This window comes from Rana temporaria, chromosome 11 (genome assembly GCF_905171775.1).
Source record: "Rana temporaria chromosome 11, aRanTem1.1, whole genome shotgun sequence".
Lineage (NCBI taxonomy): Eukaryota > Metazoa > Chordata > Amphibia > Anura > Ranidae > Rana > Rana temporaria.
Window position 1 is genome coordinate 145,615,614 of NC_053499.1, and position 23,305 is coordinate 145,638,918.

The 23,305-nt window shown below is 42.2% G+C and overlaps 1 long non-coding RNA gene across 1 annotated transcript in view; it reads left to right on the forward strand.

Moving 5' to 3' along the window:
* Positions 1-1,328: 1,328 nt before the first annotated feature.
* Positions 1,329-23,305, forward strand: part of LOC120917822 — a 340,441-nt gene continuing 318,464 nt past the window's right edge. The window contains exons 1-2 of the long non-coding RNA XR_005744237.1: positions 1,329-1,363; positions 20,048-20,247. This is a non-coding gene — a long non-coding RNA (uncharacterized LOC120917822). The remainder of the gene's footprint in view (positions 1,364-20,047; positions 20,248-23,305) is intronic.

Consider the following 23,305-nt stretch of genomic DNA (forward strand, 5'->3'; position numbering starts at 1 on the left):
CATTTAAAATGCATTGTTTACTGTGAAAATGACAATTGCAGTTTGGGAGTTAACCACACGGGGGCGCTGAAGGGGTTATGTATGACCTAATATGTGTTTCTAACTGTAGGGGGGTGTGGCTGTAGGTGTGACATCATCGATTGTGTATCCCTATAAAAGGGATCACACGATCGATGACGGCGCCACAGAGAAGAACGTGGAAGCTGTGTTTACACACAGCTCTCCCCGTTCTTCAGCTTTGGGGACCGATCGCGGGACTCCAGCGGCGATCGGGTCCCAGACACGGAGCTTCGGACCGGGTCGCGGGCGCTCGCCGCGGGCACGCGCCCGCGACCCACGACTGGGCACTAGCAGAGGACGTACCTGTGCGTGCATGTGCCCAGCTGTGCCATTCTGCCGACGTAAATGTGCAGGAGCCGGTCCTTAAGCGGTTAACTGACAATTGTGCGACTTTGATACATAATTGATGTCCTTTTTCCCCACATAAAGAGCTTTCTTTCGAGTCTGCGTTGAATGACTCCATATCAACTTTCTTTGCAAACATTCTGCAAGTCTGCTGCAAGTTTTGGTTCAGTTATGTTGTGCAATAGTCATCCCACCATCGGGGTCTCTGTGACTTGCATAGCTCTTGTTGTAGACTCACCACTGCAACTTTGTCTTGTTGTAGACTAAGGCCGGGTACTAACGAGCAAACATGTACGATGAAACCGGTCCGTCAGACCGTTTTCACCGTACATATCTGCCAGAGGGCTTCTGTACGATGGTTGTACTAACCATCGTACAGAAGTCCGCGCGTAAACAATACGCGGGGCGTGTCCGCATCGTCGCCGCGGCGATGACGCAGCGACGTGGGCGGGCCTGCCATTTAAAGGCTTCCACGCATGCGTCTAAGTCATTCGACGCATGCGAGGGACGGCGGGCGCTCGGACATGTACGGTAGGTCTGTACTGACGACCGTACATGTCCGAGCGGGCAGGATTCCAGCAGACGGTTTTAAAACACGTCCAGGAATATTTGTCTGCTGGGAAAAGGCCCGGCGGGCCTACACACGACCGCGGACCAGTTTCAGCATACATGTTTGGTCGTGTGTACGGGGCCTAAGACTCACCACTGCAACTTTGCTCTTGCTAGAGACCTGCCAATAGAAGGAGCATTGGTTCTGAGCGCGTAGCCCAATCAGCCTTTTTTCTACCTATCTGACCCTCCTCCTGGAAGAAGTAATCACGTGACCTGTCACGTGACCCGTGAGGCTGAACAAGCCTGAGGACTCCACACATTCTGCTATCTTCACTTCTAAGCAGCCCATGGATCCGGGACGAGGACTACAGGATCTTACAGATGAGCCTTCTTTCCTTACCTTCTTGTAAGTGTGTTTTATATAATGTGTCATTAAAAGAACCTCTTCAATACTGTACATAGGTGGCACTTCCTTTCTCTACCCCTCTTTTGTTTATCACAGAGTCAGCTCTCTGAGGACAGCAGCCGCCATTGAACAGCCACATCACCTGTATTTTAACCATTGAACTGCCTGTTACTATTATATCTAATGGACTAATCGCCATTCACCTACTTATACATACACTTTGTATCTGCGCTGACAGTTACCTCTCCTATTGTATTCTCCTGTCAAGGCCCAGCTTGTAGTCTGGTATGGGAGAAAGGACACCGCTATGTCCCTTCCACAATCTATAACTGTCACAGTAGAACATGGTATCCTCTTACTTGTCTGTGTTGGTTCACAGTGCGATTTCTGATGTGATCTGAGTTGCACAGAATCGCATGACATGGGAAATCTAATTTTATTCATAAATGCCTATTCTCATCAATGCGACTCAGCATGGTGCGATTTTGAAAAAGGTTCCTGTGCTACTTTGGTGCAATTTACAGTGTGATTTTCCCCAGTAGAAAATGCAAAAATAAATTTTTACTCAAAAATGACATAACCCCATATATATATATATATATATATATATATATATATATATATATATATATATATATATATATATATATATTTTAAAGCAGAGATCCTATAGAACAAAATGGCAGCAATCGTCGCGTGACAGGAACTCTTTATAGAGGGATCTGGGGTCAATAAGACCCCAAATCCCTCCTTTGCCCTTGAAAGAATTTTCACAAAATTGCGCTGGTAAACAGCCAGGTAAACCAGAAGTGATGTCAGCAGAGACCCGATCAAAGCCAAGTAGAGAGAGTTGGGGGGGCTACACACATCATCCCGGTACAACCACCTGAAGTCAAATGACGTACAAGGTACATGATTCGGCTGCATGTGGTTAAACAGTTCCCATATATGCAATTTACCTGTGTGTTTTAGTTGTTTGCCTAAAGGTCAGCAATGAAGGACAGCTCCCCCTTGCAAGGCAGCTTGCAAGACGGGTTGGAAAAACTCTGGTGACCTTATAGGGATGCCTGTAAATTGTATGGTCCTTATGCAAGAGTCACATTGAGTTTGGACCCAATCACACTGATGTGTTCCAAAAATCCAGAACTTAGTGGCACTTAGCCAGAGGACAACAATACACAGTTCCATCCATTTGTGCATCACCTTGACCTAAATGCTGCAGGTATGTTAAAACCTGCTTGTGGTATGTGGGCATCCCATTCAAAATGTATAAGCTGCATTATCTTGACACATGTCAACCTGTAACATGGGTGCACAAACACACCACAATGCAATAGAATAATATAAATGGGCCATTTACTGTATGACCAGCTTTAGGTCTCTTGTAGGCTGTGGTACTTTGTGTCCCAGTATTAACTACAATAGGATCCTGTTCGGCACAGGTGCAAAACACCTAAAATTTCTGGCTTAGCATTACCTACAGGTCAATGCTCTTTCATTATGAATAAGGGCCATGCAAAAAGCCACCGCCCGAACGGCTTCCTAAACACTGGACCAACAATTGCAATTGGTTGGCAATAGGATCTTTTATACTTTTATTATAAACGTGTGGGAGGGGCAGAGCCACAAACTACTGTTGAAAAGACAGGTTTCTGCAAGGAAATTCTCTAGCTAAGTCTCAAAAAGATGAAAGAAGACATTGCAAAATATTAAGTATGGGTGGAGTTTCCATTAAACTATTTGTATCTGATATTTACACGTTTCCAGGAACTTTCTCTGTCCCATTTTCCTTGCTATAGGTTTTTTGTAATCCTCTGTGTTTATTTCATTGGTGTTGTGTTAACAGTTTATTCTGCAGACTGAGAAAAGGATTCAGTCTTTTTTTTTTTGCTACATACTCCATTTCCAGGCAGTGCAAGGAGAGGTTTCTTTATGTAATCTCACACACCACCCCCATGTTGCTTTTGGTAATTGAGCCCTGTTGATTAACATGAGACTTAGGGAATTGTTCACACCAGAGAAGTTTATTTAACTGTCTAATAAATCTCGGCACTTTCTCTTGTGCCTCAGATGTGGGTAAGTGCTGAGGAAGTCATGTGCAGCACAGCCGAGATTTATAATCATTTAACTGGAAGGCAGGTAAACATAACAGGAGCGCTTCCTGCCTGCCTGTACTATTGGTAAAGCAAAATCCTCACCTGTACCACTAACACCCATCGCTACAACTTATATTTTATACTATACAATGCAGAACAGTAACCTAAAGTGTATTTCCACTTTTAAAGTCATATTTGAGAAAACACTACTATATATATGTGTGTTATGAGTTTCCTTTCACACAACATGTCTAAAATATATATATATATTTTTATATTACCTTTTAGTCATCTAAAAGGAGGAGTCGTCATGGCAGACAGAGAGGTTTTTGTAACAATGTTAGGGTGAGCCTGACTCAAGTCTGTCCTCATTAATCATTTCCTTCCTATAGCAAAATGACAGCCGAGCGATGGTTCAGTTATCCTGACTGGATGTCATATGACGTCCAGCAGGATAACAGCTGCCGTGGGGGCACACATTGCGGCGATCGGTGGTGCAGTGTGTCATTCTGACACACCGCTGCACTGATCTCGGTAAAGAGCCTCCAACCAGGGCTCTTTACCACGTGATCAGCCGTGTCCAATCACGGCTGATCACGATGTAAACAGGAAGAGCCATTGATCGGCCTTTTCTCACTCACGTCTGACAGATGCGAGTAGAGGAGAGCCGATCGGCTACTCTCCCGGGACCACAAGGATGCCGCCGGGACCACCAGGGATGGCCATCACACTCGACCACCAGGTATGCCCCCCTAGACCACTAGGGAAATGGCAATCTGTGCCCAGGCAGCTGCCAATCAGTGCCCACCCACAATGCCTACCACTGCCAGTGCCACCAGGGATGCCTATGGGTGCTGCATATCAGTGCCACGTATCAATGCCCAGCAGTGCCACCCATGAGTGGCCATCAGTGCCGCCTATCAATGGCCATCAGTGCTGCATATCAGTGCCACCTACCAATGCCCATCAGTGCCGCATATCAGTGCCCATCAGTGACACCTCATTGGTGCCACCTCATCAGTGCTGCTATATCAGTGCCCATCAGTGAAGAAGAAAACATACTCATTTACAAAATTTTATAACAGAAACAAAAGCAAAAACATTTTTTTCTTCAAAATGTACGATCTTTTTTTATTTTTAGCAAAAAATAAAAACCACAGAGGTGATCAAATACCACCAAAAGAAAGCTCTATTTGTGAGAACAAAATGATAAAAAAAATTCTGTTTGGGTACAGTGTAGCATGACCGCGCAATTGTAATTTCAACAGCGACAGCGCAGAAAGCTGAAAATTGCCTTGGGCAGGAAGGGGGTGTAAGTGCCTGGTATTGAAGTGGTTAACATACAATACAAAAAGCACAGCCTCCACACCTTTTAAAGAGGAAGTAAACCCTCGGAAAAAAAAAAACCTGCAAGAAAAAGGCATAATGAGCTAGTATGCATTGCATACTAGCTCATTATGTATTGCTTACCTGAGATCGAAGCCCCCACAGTGGTGCTCGTTCCTCGCATCCGCCGCCGCCATCTTTCCCCGAGTGTCTTCCTCGTATAGCGGCTCTGGCGCTGTGACTGGCTGAAACGGCGATGACGTCACTCCCGCGCATGTGCGCTGGTGCCGCCACTAATGGCATGATCGCCGTTAGTAACGGTGGCGCGCTCAGTACGCCTGCGCGCCGTTGTCTCCGCCGCATGCGCCGGAGACAACAGTGCATGTCTTTTGGAAATATCTTTTAAACCGTGTAAGTTTAGGAGATATTTCTTGCACCTACAGGTAAGCCTTAATCTAGGCTTACTTGTAGGTAAAAGTGGTCTGTAAGGGTTTTCAACCACTTTAACTCTTTGTTAGGACAGACAGTGTTAAAATCTAGTTACAATTTGATTAGGAAGATCTGTCTGCACAGCCCAGACAGAGATAATTAAGGTTAACGCAGCTGTCATGCCCCCTCATAAACATAGAGAACTACCTAGGGTTATTCCTTGCTGAAGGGTCCAGAATAGAGCATCTAAAAAAAAGTATTATAATCTGCAATTTTTTTTAATTGTTTTTAAAAAGGTATACCATATGAATGATGTTATTGTACATTTTTTTTTTATTTCATGTGTTTTTATAGCAGAATTTTTTTTTTTTTTTTCAAAATTGTTGTATATAAGTACAGCATTGCACAACCGTGCAATTGTTAGTTAAAATAACACAGTGCTATATCGCTTGGTCATGAGGGGGGTAAATCTTCTGGAGCTAAGGTGGTTAATATTTGAATTATATGGTGGTAAGTACATGCATTTTACCAGTCTGTACAAACTGCAGTAGTCTTGGGACTGATGAGAAATCACACCCCTGAGACAAGCACATGGTGTGCCTGGCTTTGGGAGGTGTGATGGATTTTTGACAATACTATCCAGATCTCATCTGACCCGTCCGACCCGTCCATTACCTTTTGTTGAGTGCCATGTACCGTAATGCAGCATATATGCACACTTGGCCTGTGAAGATAATCAAGGTGCCTGCACATCTGAAGGTATGCCGAGGAAGCCTTATCCATAGAACAACATAAAACATAATCTATTTCCACCCTTAGGACATTTCCTTGTACACATTTTCCTAGAACTATTTAGAAGTGATGGATTTATGTTTGCTGGACATAAGTCAGCCAGGAATGAGGAACAACATAACAATGCAAATAAAAGGTAGTCTGTTTATTTTTCATATAAATCCTTTCTTGCGCACCTTCTGTATATATGTTCCATATATATGAAAGCCAGCCAGCAGTATATTCAGATGTAGAGAACACATAGAGCCCTTCACTGTGCATAGGAGATTAAAGCTTACCACTTTATACTTGTAATCTTATCCAGAGGCATCAGCCCTCTTTGGCTTACACCGATTAGCACTAATTTAGAGAACTTTCAGCTTAAACACTCTCAAGCAGCTCTGAAGACCCTGATAAGGATCATCATTCTTCCATCAAAATGCCAATTTTCAGCCTAGAAAACAGAAACTATACACAATAAGTCATTTACAGACTATGGGCCAGATTCTTGTACAGCGGCGTAACGTATCCGATTTACGTTACGCCTCCGCAACTTAGACGGGCAAGTGCTATATTCTCAATTTACTTTTCCTTCTGTAAGTTGCGGCGGCGTAGCGTAAATCGGCCGGCGTAAGCCCGCCTAATTCAAATTTGGAACAGGGGGGCGTGTTTTATGTTAATGTTCTGTGACCCAACGTGATTGATGTTTTTCACGAACGGCGCATGCGCCGTCCGTGGAAATCTCCCAGTGTGCATTGCTCCTAATACGCCGCAAGGACGTATTGGTTTTGACGTAAACATAAATTACGTCCAGCCCCATTCACGGACGAGTTACGCAAACGACGTAAAATTTTCAAATTTCGTTGCGGGAACAACGGCCATACTTAACATTGGTATGCCGCACTTACGCCACCATATAGCAGGGGTAACTTTTGGCTGGGAAAAGCCTAACGTAAACGGCGTATCTGTACTGCGTCGGCCGGGCGTACGTTCGTGAATTCGCGTATCTAGCTGATTTACATATTTCAACGCGTAAATCAGCGTACACGCCCCTAGCGGCCAGCGTACATATGCAGTTACGATCCGACGGCGTAAGAGACTTACGCCGGTCGGATCTAATAGAAATCTATGCGTAACTGATTCTATGAATCAGGCGCATAGATACGACCGGCCGGACTCAGAGATACGACGGCGTATCTGGAGATACGCCGTCGTATCTCCACTGATAATCTGGCCCTTAGTGTCTTCTAAGTCTGAATTCCATCTGAGTTTACACCCAGTGCTGTTCTCTTTCTCTAGAAACACTCAACAAATGTATGTTTTGTAAAGGGGTGTTGTATTTTTTATTTAATTTTTTTATTGATAATGATATTATTCTTCAGATTTTTGCATATATGGTTAAAGTAACTGTATACATTTGTGTTATATTGTTATTGCGTTTATTCTTTACTAAAAGTGAAATTTGCCATTCTGACATTGAATCCAGTTTGAATGGCACTCTCAGTGGCCAGTTGTATTAATAGTTTCTTGCTGATTTATACAAACTGTAGATATTGTGTTTTTGCGGAAATAGAAGCCCAAGGATTCTTTAGTTTACATCCATATTTTGTCCAGCACTTTTGTAGCATTTTTAACGTATCTGGTTTACAAGATCAGTCTAAATTCCAGCATCTCCCTGACAGTGCATTGGTGAAGAACATGTTAATTGTACAGTAATTCTACATTATGCATAAAAACTCACCGCTTCACACTGATGGATGTTTCGAAGAACCTCCCTGCTTTCACACTTTGGCCAGAGAGGGTGACAGTATTTGCAAAATGAATGAAATAATATCCCATTAGAAATGAAGGCATGGAAAAAATGTAGCTGAGAGTGACAGTCTCCCCAGAGATCCGGGCTGTGCGCACACCTGTGCTGCTGGTATACAGAGCTTCAGGAGACCCTGCAGTGTCTGCTAGTGACATCACTTCATTAGCATGCTTCTTTTAGATCCCTTGCAGGGCCTGTCATTGACTTTGAAGGCTTTTCCAATTAATTCAGACATTAGCTTTTGGACGGTGCAGCACAAGCTGCTGTAACAGATGGAACATCATGGAATTCAACCTTGCCATAAGTCTCAGTGCTGGCTCCAGTTTTGCAATGTAAATGCCAAAAAAGGCTTAATGGCATTTTTTTTTTTTTTTTAATGACTGAAGCATTTGACTTGGTATTTCTGTACAGCCCCAGTTCCAAAAAAGTTGGGACGCTGTGTAAAATGTACATAAAAACAGAATGCAATGATTTGCAAAATGTAACATTGTAAGAAAAAAAATAAGGTAATTTTGAAATTGATGGCAGCAACACGTGTCAAAGTTGGGACAGGGCCGTATTTACAATGGTGTAGCATTCCCTCTTCTTTAAAATGCACTCAACACTTTAAACGTCTGGGAACTGATGAGACCAGTTGGAGTTTTGGGAGAGAAATGTTGTCCCATTCTTGCCTGATATATTCACCTGAGGAGGGCTGCACCGCTGAAGTATTGTTCCAGAGGAAATATAGACCACACACATTGTCCTGGTTTGGTGACTACCAGGGCAGGACTGGGGGCCCCTGGGCTTGAGTCACTTTCGGGCCCTACCTTCTATACATTACTTTAAATAGAACAAAATGATACATACACAAGCTATGTATTAGAGCTACCCAATTCTGGATAAACTGAGAATAAAAATAGAGATCACGATTCAGAAGTAAACCCCGGCTGATTTTTGCAGTTTTTCAATCATTAACCACTTAAGGACCGCCTGACGCCGATATACGTCGGCAGAATGGCATGGCTGGGCACAATCACGTACCTGTACGTGATTGTTAAATGCTCGCCCGCGACCCGGTCTGAAGCTCCGTGGGACCCGATCGCCGCCGGAGTCCCGCGATCGGTACCTGGAGCTAAAGAACGAAGAGAGGTGTGGGTAAACACACCTTCCCCGTTCTTCACAATGGCACTGTAATTGATCGTCTGTTCCCTGATATAGGGAAAGGTGATCAATGACGTCACACATCCAGCCCCCCCCCTACAGTTAGAAACACATATGAGGTCACACTTAACACCTTCAGCGCCCCTAGTGGTTAACTCCCAATCTGCAATTGTCATTTTCACAGTAAACAATGCATTTTTATAGCATTTTTTTGCTGTAAAAAATGACAATGGTCCCAAAAATGTGTTAAAATTGTCTGATGTGTCCGCCATAATGTCGCAGTTATGAAAAAAAAACGCTGATCGCTGCCATTAGTAGAAAAAAAATATATTAATAAAAATGCAATAAAACTATCCCCTATTTTGTAAAGGCTATACATTTTGCGCAAACCAATCGATAAGCGTTAGCGTTTAACCAAAAATAGGTAGAAGAATACGTATCGGCCTAAACTGAGGAAATGTTTTTTTATATATATTTTGGGGGGAAATTTATTATAGCAAAAAGTAAAAAATATTGAATTTTTTTCAAAATTGGCGCTCTATTTTTGTTTATAGCGCACAAAATAAAAAACACAGAGGCAATCAAATACCACCAAAAGAAAGCTCTATTTGTGGGAAAAAAATTATCAGTTAAATTGTCAGTTAAAGCGACGCATTGCCGAATCGCAAAAAGGGGCCTGGTCCTTTACCTGCATATTGGTCCGGGTCTTAAGTGGTTAAGTTATAACAGCTCATCGCAATGCAATACCCATATATATATGGACACTTAAACATCCCATAATAGGCAGCCAGACTGTCTACCAAGCTCCAATCCACATCACCACAGTAGCAGACTTAGTTAGCACAATAGACAATAGAATGCAATCACACCCCACCCCATCACAGCAAGCTTTAAATACACAACAGCCAACACATAATATATATACAATATCTATAACGCATTAAATGTGACTAGCAAAGACCATAGTGGGGTTCTCATTCACCCTGTGCCCCTATTAGAGACACAGGGTGATCTACACATGAGGCATCGGTGAAGCTGAAACAGGAGTATCTCATACTTTCTAAGTGCTTCTGGATTCCACGAGCCCTCCCGTTACAGGGGATTTGTCCCTTCTGTGTCTCCAGGTGAAAGAAAAACAGCTGACAGAAATCTAAACCATCCAAATAAAAAAAAATGGTTTTAGATATATTTTAGGCAAACCTATTTCAGCACTTTACATTGTCAGTGTTTTTATACAAGTACACTATAATACATATACAGTAGTCTATGTATGCAGTAAAACATGCCTGGTAGGCTCACTGTGAAACCTAAGGGGTTAATCCTCTGCATTGTGTAAAAAGGCTGCTTGATCCTGTCTTCTCAGATCCTCCCCTTTTTCCACTGTCTTCAATCTATCTGTTGATAGAACAGAGCCTTGGGGACAAGCTGTGCCTGCTCAGTTTGGTGTGTATTGCTAGAAAGTATTTTTTTTCTCTTGGGAGAGTGCATGTGATCAGCACAGGGCCAATCAACAACCTCCAGACAGAGGGCCAGGGTTCCTGCAGCCTCATTGGACAATCATGGTAGAATGAAAACTACTCCTAAAAGCTTTAACCAGACACTGAAGCCTCGTACACACGGGCCAGAATCTCGTCAGGAAAAAAACGTTTTTCCTGACGAGATTCTTGGCAAGAATCTCTTGCCCCCTGAGTGTACATACTCTCCTTTCAAAAGAACCGCGATTCTCTTGAAAGTCAAGAACGCGTTGACGTCATTGCGTACGACTAGCATGCGCTCGTCACATTCGATGCCGTCGCTGCCATCTTGCTGCACCCTACCTATGCCTAGGAAGCTACCGCGCATGCGTCAAAGTCATTTCGAGCATGCGCGGGTTTCCACGGCGACAGGTAAGTATACAGACGCTCGGGTTTCTCGTCGGGAAACAGGCCGACAAGAATCTTCGACGAGAAAATAAAGAGCAGGATCTCTATTTTTCTTATTGCGATTTTAGGGAGATTTCCAGATGAGAAACCTCAAACCCCTAGTACACACGCTCGGTTTACTTAGCAGTTTTCTTGCTGGTTCTTGCCGAAAAAAACTAGCTTGTGTACGAGGCTTGATATAATTTACAAGATTGCTATATACTGCTGATGAGAAAAGGTATTTAACAGTTTATATTTACGAAAATAATTGAATTTCCATGTTCTGTGTACTGTTGGAGACTAGATATAGTGAATGCAGGCTCCTGGGTTTAGTAACATTTTAATTAGTGAAGAAGGCATGTGTAAAAATTATTCTCCTAAGCAGAACTGGCATGTATCGCTTTTTGGAACTATCTTCACTGGCTTGAATCTGGCTGCAGCATGAACACTGTGTGGTTCCAATAGTTTTATTCTGTATTCTATAGAATTAAATATACTGTAGTGTGTTGGACTGAAGTTGATGATCTGTCAGATGAGCTCATCTAGTTCTGACGGTATACGTATACATGAAGTATGTAGTTGGGAAGAGTAACATCATTGGGAAATGCAATAAAGTTGTCATGAACATGTAGTTCTGGACTCTCCTGGGAATTATGCCTGTGTTGTGTTCACCAGGCAACTGGCTAGACTCAATAACCTTAAAAAACAATGTATAAACCCCAACCTTCTTCTGCTGAGTCTTAAATAAGTCACACATTTGTGGCGGACTTGGCTTTTATCAGTGAAGGAAAAATCTTATGGCACAGAGAACTCACACTCTGTACCATAAGACAAATGTCTGATCTGGTGGCCATCTGTGCGAAATAGAATTAATGTGCTGGGGCTTTTCCATAATCTGTTTGTCTGTGCACTCTCCAACCCATTGAGTTGTATTGAGTTATAGGAGTTCTATGGTTACAGCCTACAATTTTAATTTCTGAACATGAGCATTGTAATAGCAGTATGAACATTGTTTTTTCATTTTTTTTTTCATAATCCAATGTAGGCTTACTTTTATATGTGGATTGCTGCCTATCTGGTGGACATCTTTCACCAACTTGCTGGATTCCCTGCATGCTTTGCAGCTTCTCTGCTTCTAAGGAATACATATCCCATGGAAATTTTGCTCTCACTGCGTGCGTGGTGACATGTAACATGTGTATCACAATCAAGGTTTTCATGCCTAGACACCCCCAATGTTTACATTTGTATGTGTGTGTACGTTGAGTGGGGTGGGTGGTGGTATTGGGGATTTTATATGCTTGACTGCAACTTACATTTTTTACTATTGAAACTTTAAACAAAGGGGTTGTAAACCCTCCTGTTTTTTCAACTTAATACATCCCATGCAATAAGGTGAAAAAACATCTCACTATTACCGGCCCCCCAGCCCCCCATTTTACTTACCTGAGTCCTGGAAGTCCCGCGTCGAGAACACGTTGGATATTCTCCGGAGTTCTCGGCTCTTCATTGGATAGATTGATAGCAGCGCAGCCATTGGCTTCCGCTGCTGTCAATCAAATCTAATGATGCGGGCGTCGGGGCCGAGTCCTACATTCGGCAGCTTTGGACGCTGAATGCAGGACTTGGGAGCGTGCCCGCAAGGTAACCCCCTTGGGAGAGCGCTTACCAGAGGGGGTTATCTGATGCAGGGAGTGTAACAGCTCTAGTGAACGGAGTGAACCACAACTGCGGTTAGCAAGGATTTCAATGCACTTCTTTATGTAAGAAATCAGTATTGGACCCCAGGCGTCACTCCACACAAACAGGAGTTTGGGGGTTCTCTACATCATCTCTGTCTCACATAAAGAAAGGTGTTGAGCTACTAAGGATGGATGCATTACAACATGTGACTAGAGCTTAGCATTTAAAATTATAGTATACACTTTAAAGATTCCAATGCAGCTCTATATGCAAGTGATTATCAGTACGGGACCCCAGGCGTCACTCCATGCAAACAGGAGTTTTGGGGTTCTCTACATTATATCACTTAAACATATAGCGATGTATTAGGCCACTGAGGGAGTCAGTATGAAATATCATCAACCCTTAGCATAGAAAAGTTAGAGCGAACATGTTCAGCAAGTCAGGGCAAGGCCCATAAGCAATTTACACTTATGTCAAGCACATAGTAAATAGGAGTTGTTAAGACAATTAATAGTTGCATATGAGAGGCAAATATAGCTCAGGTAATTATAGTTGCATATGAGATGCAACTATAGCTCGGAGTAAATAGGAGTTGACAACTAATAGTTGCATATGACAGGCAATATAGCTCGTAGTAAATAGGAGTTGTAGAGACAACTAATAGTTGCATATGACAGGCAATATAGTTCTGGTAATTTGTGAGTAGATGTCCCTTTAAGATATTCCTTAGCAAACAGTCATAGGCACAACAGTCTATGCCAAGTAGTATGTTAATAGCCACACGTCATAATAAATATCAGCAATTGTTTTAGGTGGAAAGTATGCAGCAGATGTTTCTATAGAACTACAAGTGACACAATTAAAACGTATCCGTTTTCAGGGCTTCAGAGTAGCAAGTAGGGATTCCGTAGAGCAGGGTGTCAGCAAGGAAGGTCTTGAAGGTTGTCCCCGGCAATGGCAATCAGGATTAGCTTCAATCAGGCAGGCATCCAGGGTTAAGGATTGCTGGTACCTGTAGTTCATTGTAACCTTAATAGTGGGATGCCTCCAGGTCCAGGGAAGGATGGTAGCCTAGCCGGCTATGGCCGACAATAATAGAGCCACGTTTCTATTTACAATGAATGCCTTTATAGGCAGAAGACAGCTGCAGTGCATAAGCACTGATTCAGGAAAAAACGCAGATTGGCGGCGCACTTCCGCGTTCCAAGCTGAAATGCACGTGGCGCTGCGTAATGCGTTCCAGCTTGAAACGCACCACAGGGAAGAGACGGCGCCGAGAGCGCTTGTTACAGGGAGGAGCTGAGAGAGCCTCAGGGGGACCCCAGAAAACTGCATTTTGGTCCATATTGTGCAAAACTAACTGCACAGTGGAGGCAAGTATGACATGTTTGTTATTTAAAAAAAAAAGAACCTATAGTGTCACTTTAACTGAGTGATACAGTGAGCGGCTATGGCCGCTCGCTGTATCACGGGAGCGCGCCCGCAATTACTCACCACCATGCGAGCTCTCTCGCATGACTGTGGTCAGTACTTGCGGGGTGGACCAGAGACAGCCGACGAGGGACCCCAGAAGACAACGATTATTTTAAAGGAAAAACATGTTTTCCTTTACTAACCCTTTAAGTATTACATAGTAGCACAGACTGTAACAGAATGGAGTAAAGCTATAACATCCAAATTGTATTTTACCTGATTTTTTTTTTTTTTTTATTGGTATGTCAGCATGCCAGTGTTTCATCGTCTGCTTCCATCGTCTTCAGTGAGTGGAAGAACTACCAGTTTATTAGACATGCTTTGAGGCAGAGTGTACAGCTACAAAAACTATACCGCCGGCTGCCTTATGGAAACACATATGGGTCCCAAAACATTTTATTTTTAATTATTATTTTAAAAAATAGTAATGTCAAATTCCTGAATAGATATGATCCAGACCAGAACACACACCTCTCTGCCTGTCAGATCGGAGACATATGAAGGCCAGAACGTTCTCCATTAACAAAAAAGCACAGACCTTGAAAACTGTGGCTAAAATCATGGAAGGGAAAGGGAAAATACCTCTAGGATTATTATGTTTTTATTTCTGCACAATTCCACATTCTGACGGGAATAGGTTTGGGACCTAATAATATTTTGTTGAGATCACTAGAAGACACTGTGAGGGAACAATTTAGTCTGGGCTAATTATCCCAAGTTTTTTAGAACTTTTTAGAAACAAAACGTTCTTGCTTGATAAGCCAGTGTCTGTATAGATTTTCTGGTACTTGTAGTTCATTGGCAGCTGGAAGGCTGCTGACCTTCCAGAGATCCAGCTGTTCTGCAGATATTACCTTTTTATTTTTAGTCACTTGCTGTCTGGGGCAATTTTTTCATTGTTTGTTTGCACATGTTACAATCCAACATTTTTGCTTGGAAATTACGTATAAACCCCAAACATTATATACTTTCTGAAAGCAGAGGCACTGGAGAATAAAAAAGAGGTAGCTATGTCACATGATATTTGTGCAGCCAGTTTTTAAACTTTTTCAGGAGCTATACACTAAAATTTATTTTAGTGCACACAAACACAATGTAATGATCCCTTTTTTGGTAAAATATTAAAGATGATGTTGTGTCATACCAAACATTTCAAGACTTAAAACTAAACTTAAAACTAAAATGGCTACAAAATATGGTACCTAAAATTATTCATAGGCCACAATTTACAGGTTATCATTGTAGAGGTAGTTGTGATGTCTGTAGGATTATTAAGCTCACTCTGATGTTCACTGTGATACCTCACATGGTGAATTTGCTGTTTACATTTGTGTGCAAGACCTACTGTATGTGCACATTTGCATTTACATTAATTTAAATTTTTATTGTTATTATTTTATATACATTTTTGTTTTTTCTACTTTTTTTTCATTTTACTTTATTGAACAAGCCCCTATGTGATAGCTTTGGACAGTGACAGGTACTCTTTATGAGACATCAGGGGTCTATTACACAGTAAAAGTGATCAGAAGGCTGTAGAGACACCCGGATCACTTTTACAAGACAGCTGGTCGTCGACCTTAAAAACTTTACCATGATCATGGCTGTAGCCATGATCTTGCAATAACCACTTGCCCTTAGGATGTTTTTACATAAAAATGGTATTACATTGTGGAATTTATCATTTAGCTTTCTAGTTAACATCACTTTAACCTTTAAGAGTTTCAGATCAGTCTTCAAGAATGGAATTGTTTTAGGGAAATACAGGCAGTTCTTGTTTCGGACAATGATGTGGTTGAGGTTTGTTAAAAGATAACTTTGGGATTTCGGGGGGGGGGGGGGATACCTAGGTGGATGCAGCATCGATCCAATGCTGCATATGTCCCCCGTCGGCTCTGCACTGGGAACTGAGAGATCAAAGACAACTGATCACTAAGGTCTCGGCTTTCTGTAAGAAGAGAGTCTGGACTGTCAGTCACCGGCTCTCTGCTCTGTCCCCTCTGCTCTGTCCCCAGCTGCTGTTCCAGGTGGATCCCGTCCATATGGTCGGGACCTTTTCAGAGCCTTGACCACCTCTGTAACATCAGCCGACAGCGGGCGCTAGAACAACTACGTTCATAAGTCCATGTCCACTAGCTTCAACAATGAATTAATACAGTTTATTCTACTACTTCTAAACTTTTCCCACATGGAGGAACCCTTGCAATAACTTTAATTTGTCAGGCACCCCCTGCTAATAATTACTACAGCTACAGCTCATGGTACAGTACTGTGATGATCAGTGTACAAGATTCTCCTGATATTTAGACACCTCTCACACTGAGGCATTTTTCAGGCGCTAAAGGGCTAAAAACGGCGCCTGAACAACGCTGGACAGTGCTGATTGACCCTGTGCCGATCACATGTACTATCTCGAGAGAAAAATGAAATCTAGCAATACACACCAAACTGAGCATATGCAGATTGTCCCCAAGGCTCTGTTCTTTCAGTAGATGGTTTGGGGATGTTGAAAGAAGGGGAAGAACAGAGAAGACAGGATCAAACACCCTTTTTTATACAATGAACTAACTCCTTAGGTTCCACAGTGAGTAAAACAAGCATGCTTTACTGCATATACAGACTGATTTTACTGTTGTGGGTTTAGTAACACTTTAATGCATAGAATACATTAACCACTTAAGACCCAGACCATTACGCAGGTAAAGGACCTGGCCAGTTTTTGCGATTCGGCACTGTGTCGCTTTAACTGACAATTGCGCGATGTGGCTCCCGAACAAAATTGGCGTCCTTTTTTCCCCACAAATAGAGCTTTCTTTTGGTGGTATTTGATCACCTGCGGTTTTTATTTTTTGCTCTATAAACAAAAATAGAGCGACAATTTAAAAAAGAAATATATTTTTTACTTTTTGCTATAATAAATATCCCCCAAAAATATATATACATTTTTTTTTTCTCAGTTTAGGCCGATACGTATTCTTGTACATATTTTTGGTAAAAAAATCGCAATGAGCGTTTATCGATTGGTTTGCGCAAAATGTATAGTGTTTACAAAATAGAGGATAGTTTTATTGCATTTTTATTAATAATTATTTTTCTAGTAATGGCGGCGATCAGTGATTTTTTTCGGACAATTTTGACACATTTTTTGGACCATTGTCATTTTTACTGCAAAAAATTCTATAAAAATGCATTGTTTACTATGAAAATGACCATATGCAGTTTGGGAGTTAACCCCTTCAGCGCCTCCTAGTGGTTAAGTGTGACCTCATTTGTGTTTCTAACTGTAGGGGGCGGGGCTGGACGTGTGACGTCATTGATTGCCTTTCCCTATATCAGGGAACAGACGATCAATGACGGCGCCACAGTGAAGAACGGGGAAGCTGTGTTTACACACAGCTCTCCCCGTTCTTCAGCTCCGGGGACCGATCGTGGGACTCCAGCAGCGATCGGGTCCGCGGGTGCCGCGGTCACAGAGCTTCGGACCGTGTCGCGGGCGCGTGCCCACGACCCACGGCTGGGCACTTTGAGAGGACGTACAGGTACGTGCTTGTGCCCAGTCGTGCCATTCTGCCGACGTATATGTGCATGTGGCGGTCCTTAAGTGGTTAAAGTAAAACTGTGGACTGTCAAACCATCAATTGGCTGATGTTGTACCTGATCACGTGCAACTCCATGGCAACTGCAGATCAAACAGAGGCTAAGATTTTAGACAACTTGTCTGTAAAGGATAGGAGGGTTTAGTTCAATTTTAACCCCAAACTGTTACCACAGTACATTTTTTTTCCATAGCATTCCTTAAAAAAAAAAAAAAAAGAAAAAAAAAGAAGAGCACTTCTAATGTATGTGGGGGTTTTACTCAACGATTAAATTGTTCTGCCATTCGACTGGTCTGCGAACATCACAGATTGACTTTTACTTAGATTGATGATTTTGAATTTATTTATGTAATACATGTCAGAAAATTTTTAAATTGCTAACACTTAACCTTTCGACTGGAAATGTAGTTTTCGGTTGAAAATTCCTCTCTTTCACGAGTGGTTTAATGGTGAAGTGGCCTGTGGACCTATTCCATTCTGCCGAGACATTCTGTGTTTTTGTTAATAACAAATCATGGAATTTTTATGCTTCTTGTCTCAAGAATACGAATCTCCTTGGACCTCCTTCCGTTTATATATAAGAATCTATGACTGGCTGGTTGTGAAGAGTACACTCGCTGCATCTGTCAAGTGTTTTGAGATTGAAGGGTCAATTGTTCCAAACAAGCGCAAAGTTTCTATATTTCCTGCAATAAAACCAAGATCCTGATGGTTTATTCTCAGACATCTTTGTATTTAATTTTCCTACACTGTATGCGCTCTCTGTGTTTTTCTAACAGGATTGGACTTATGGGATTTTGACACAAGATACAGTTTACTATTATTGCATTATTGGCTCAGTCCAAAAGGTGCTGCTACAGAGACCTTGGCTCAATAGTAGGTCTGTATTTGAGGAGCGCTGGACTCTGGAGCAGATGAGAATCAGTGGTCCAAAGTTAGAGCAGTTGTCCCTGGAGTAGTCTGTAGAGTATGAGAAAGATGAGAGCACCTCAAAGGTTTATTAAGTCAAATGAGAAATAGTTTGTCAGGACACAAAAAAGAACCAGCCAACACATTTCAGGGGCTCAAAGCTCCCCTTCATCAGTGGTTATATGCTGAAAACAGATTGAAAAAGTTGTTCTGGACTGCAATTGTACAGAAAGTCTACGTAGCCTAATGGTCTGGTGCCTGTGTAACAGCTACAGAGACTTTGACAAAGACTGATCTGTCAGCAAAAATGTAAAGTGTATGTAATGGCAAAGCTTTTATTTTTTTGGGATAGAGTGGAGAGGGATTAGATCACTCGTCAGTTTTTATAGCTGTCTGTATCCTGTTAGGGAGATTCAAGTGGTTCTAAAGTCAGAAGTTTTTTTTTATCTTAATGCATTCAAGTGATTGTAAAGTCTCGTTTTTTTTTTTTAAATAAAAATAAGTAACATGTTATACTTGCCTCCTGGCCCCTTCCTCCTGTTGAGTGGCCCCACAGCAAGCAGCTTCCTATGGGGCACCCAAGCTGAGACACAGCTCCCTGTATCCATTCAGCCACGGAGCTGCTGGACAGAGGTGGGGCCCAGGAAAGTATTAGGGTGGTCGAGTGGAGCTGCTGCACACAGAAGGCTTTTTATCTTAATGCACTATGATAAAAAACCTGACTTTATAACCCCTTTAAAATAAAACACCTTCTGTGTGCAGCAGCCCCCCCAAGCACCCTCTTATACTTTCCTGAGCCCCATCTCGATCCAGCGATGTTGCAGGAGAGTCTTGGCTGGCAGGGACTCTCTTTTTCTCTCTCTCTGCTCATTGGGTGAGACAGCAGCAGAACATCTTTGGTTCCTGCTGCTGTCAATCAAAGTCAGTGAGACAATGAGGAGAGAGAGGGGATGGGGGCCAAGCAGCGGCTCTGTGTCTGAATGGACCTGAGAAGAGGAGGAGCTGGGCTGCTCTTTGCAAAACCACTGAACTAAGCAGGTAACTATGACATGTTTGTTATTTAAAAAAAAACTTTAATATCACTTTAAAGATGGATGCACACCGTGTGCATTGCATTTTGGTGTGCATTAAACACAATTGTATTGGCATGTGTTGTCATACCTTTTTTTTAACATGTTGGTGCATTGCTGTATGTTTTTTTTGTATCCTGTTGTGACATGTTGTAACATGTTATGCAGCCTTTAGGGACAACACACTGTATTTTTCCACAGCGCACACCAACACAGTACATTGGTATGACCCACTGAAAATAATGTAGTTCTACTTACCATGAGTTGTATTGAGCAATGCAGCACAATGTTGTGAATGAGCCCTAAGAGTTGGCGTGTATTGTTTAAATATTTATTGTGAGCTAAAGGCTTTGCTGTATGATGGGGTTTGTCTGGCATTTAGACATATCTTGCATTGTGTGTAGTATTCTGGAGCAACCATTGTCAATCAGCCTGAAACTTGATTGTACTTCCTGATTCATCCTTCCCTCATAGCCACAGAAGAAAGATAAGTGAGCAAACACAAGAACAAAGCAGGGCGCTGGATTTTCCAAAGTTCACCGAAAATGGCAGTGGGCACACTGGCCTCAGTTTGGCAGCACTTCACAAAACGGGGACCCAGAAAAAGAGAAAGGACCCAGAGTTGGGAAGCCACACACATACAATTCAATTAGAGCAACAAACAACTGTCCAAGGTAAGTCCACAGTCATTTTCTTGGTAAAATTGATTCATAGCATAATGAATCTAACGCTTTTCGTTGGCTAAACACACTCCCCCTTTATCAGGGCTTAAGAATTTATGGTTAAATGGAATCGGATCAGCAGATACCAGATTTAACTGCACTGCGATTTACTGCTTGGAAAGCTTCAGGAGGGCAGGTTATGCCAGTATTAGAGAATGCCGCAAATTGCATGCCCAGCAGAGAAGGAGCAATTCCAAATCATAGCCTAGAAATAAAGTTTCATCTATACATGTCAATGTAGTTGTGCTTAAAGGAGAATACAAACCGCAGTAATAAATATGTCTCCTATTCAGCTGTGTCTGCTGTGTTGGGTTTTGTCTGTACTGCACAGAAAAAAAAAATAGTGGTCCAAAAAAGGTTTGGGACTGTAGCAGGAAATTAAACATGTCTTGGGCCTTGTCCTTACTACTGTGGGCTTTTTAGGCTACAACTAGACTTTCCTAAACAACCCTATTCAGCAATGACTACTCAAGTGATTAGAAAATTATATTTATAACCAACATTTTTTACATCCCAATCATACAGTAGTAGATGCTGAATATTTATCAATCATGGTTTATAGGTGATTGGACACTGGTAAAGCTTTTGCGGACACACCCCCTGTCATCTGCTGGCTGTAATAGGGAACTGCAACACATACATATTTCTCTGCATATCAACAGATATAACAGGTGATGGCGATGACCATTTAGAATGCATGTGGTCTGTCCTGGAAGTGCAGGGATTTCAAATCCCAAGACTGCTGGAGGATCTGCAGGGGCATTCCTACCATATAATCGGGTCATTTAGTTCCCCTCTGAATGGTGCCTATATCTCTATCCAGTTGGTATACAAATCCTAATTGTCTTACGTGATACAGAAAAGCTGAATTTGCATATATGCTCTTTAAAATGTTCTAGATTCTTTGCTATTATCATTATGGAAAGTCTGGTAGTAGAGAATGTAGCTACATTCTGGTACAGTTACACAGACAGAATTCTCACCGCTCCAGGTGAGCCTCGTGATGATCAGGGGTTGTTGAACCACCAGGGGTGCTGGCAATGCGGTAATGGCAAAAAACAAAAGAACAAAAGCTGGACAGCCGCACTCCAAAATTTTCTTTAAAAGAGATGTCTTTAATTTCAACTGTGCATACAGTCACTGCAAGCCCACAAAAATCAGTATGGCCAACGTTTCGCACTGGCGTCAGTGCGAAACGTTGGCCATACTGATTAAAGACATCCCTTTAAAGAAAATTTTGGAGTGCGGCTGTCCAGCTTTTGTTCTTTTGTTTTTTGCCATTCTGGTATAGTTACATTTCTGGTAGAGAATGTAGTTACATTCTCTCCGTTTGATCTTCATGAGATGCTTTTTGCTATTATTCATAACTATAGTGTTCCTTCCATCCTAATCAGCCTAGAAGACATTGAAAAGTAAGTAAAGATCAGCGCTACAAGACCTGCTATTTGGCTAATTACAGCAAACGTGAGCTAGCTTGCCTAGAAGACAGCCCACACCCAGCTCACTGGTTCAACAATAGAGAGAGCCTGCTTTTACAGTGAACCCTACAGCTAGGAGCATATTAAAAACAAAGAAGAATTGTAACACATACTTTCCATTCTGCATAAGTAAAGCACTATTAATCAAGAGATCTGGCAAATGATGATTAGACAAATGGATATCATTCTACACCCCATTTAGAGTTATACTTCGCTTTCACTCACATTTCAGATATTTGCCAAAAGAACAGGAAACCCAAAACCAGCATAATCTTTATTCCTAATCTGTCTATTTTTAGTCTGAAGAAAAGTGGCAGCTTGGGGTTTTTCTGTATCCAGAGGGAAATCCTGGTGACGAGTGCCCAGGACTGCTCTGGCAGCACACTCTTCAGAATCTTTAAGTTTAATTGGGCAAAAGATTTAAAGGCAGGCAAGTCTGCACAAAACATGAAAGAGATAAGGCCAAAATGAGGATGCCAAACTAGAATATTTAAAGTTAGTTATTTCTAAAGATATTTTGGGATTAAAACACAAAAAAAAACTGCGACATGCCTGTAAAACTAAAATTGTTCACATAAATGAAGAAGTTATAGATAAAGCTTGAAATTGTCATGGTGCATTCCAGACAGAAATGTGGGCCACTTGTCTCAGACAATTTGGAAACATCAGATTTGGGCTGAGAGTATGGTTAGGCTTATCCTGGTCCAGAAGTCTCCCGAGTAGATCGATGGCTTGCCGAGTGCCGCTGCTTTTCTATGGAGAGATCGGACGAAAATAAACAGCACGTCCGTTTTCATCAGATCTTGGCCGATCCGCCAGGACGGATGACGACGTATCGCCATACATCTAATTTTAGCGGATCGGATCAGATGTCAGTGGACATACTCACCGCTGACATTAGACGCTCCATAGAGTTGTATGGAGTGCCTGTTCAGGTCCGCTGAACGGTCCGCCCGTGTGAAAGGGGCCTGAAAGAACAGGTCAGAGTCTAGGATTACACCTAGTACCCTGGCGAGGGGAGGGATTGATGGTTGCATTATTGTAGGAAGCGTCATGGTGGGGGGCACGGGCAGGGGGGAATATTATCAGCTCGGTTTCAGAGAGATTTTGTTTAAGGAGTGGTGCGACATCCATGCTGATATGTCAGTTAGTAAAATAGTAATGCGAGAGGAGACTGAAGAAGTGAGTTGAGGAGCAGACAGATTTGGGTGTCATTGGTGAATAGATGGTATTGGAAGCCGTGGGCGCTTATCACGATCATCTGTATTTCTGCAGAGCCTGTATTGACCCCCCCCTGAGAAGGGCGGTCACAGGCTAGCTGGTAAGCCTCCCCTTACATTCACTGGTGGTGGGTCTTCACATATTTTGGAATAACATTGGAGTAACACAGGATTACATCTTCCTCGCGGGAATATTTCCCATATAAACTTTATTCACATTTTATTGGACACTATTTTTGTTATAATTATTTTTGAATCATTTTGGCAACATGTGACTTTTTTCAGCGCTACACATTTTTTATTCACGCATAT